Raw genomic sequence first — 467 nt, forward strand, 5'->3', positions numbered from 1 at the left:
TGTTGAAGTGTCCTTGGGCAAGACACTGAACCCTGAATTGCTCCTCGTGCTGCACATGGGTGTGTGAATGTGGTGTGAATGGTCAGATTAGATGGTCTGTAGATGTCCACTGCCATCAGTGTGAATGTCTGTGTGAACGGGTGAATGTGACAAACACTGTGAAAGCATCTTGAGTAGTCAGAAGACCAGAAAGGCGCTTTATACGTACAAGTCCATTTACCAAATGCAACATGGTGGCACAGGTACATGTCATTCATGGGTTTTCATGAAGCCTGAAAGCACGTTTTATTCTCGTGTCATCTTGTGTAAATGTTTAAGTGAAGGTCACAGCAATGCGACAATGTGACGTCATCGTGACACGTTTGTTGTTTCCTCTTTGTGGTCACTTCAGTTGCCTAATGATGATGTCTTTGGAGTGACTCACGTCAGGCCACGACCTCCTCCTTCGTCTCGATCTTCCTCTTCTT

Source organism: Echiichthys vipera (genome assembly GCF_963691815.1).
Source record: "Echiichthys vipera genome assembly, chromosome: 12".
NCBI lineage: Eukaryota > Metazoa > Chordata > Actinopteri > Perciformes > Trachinidae > Echiichthys > Echiichthys vipera.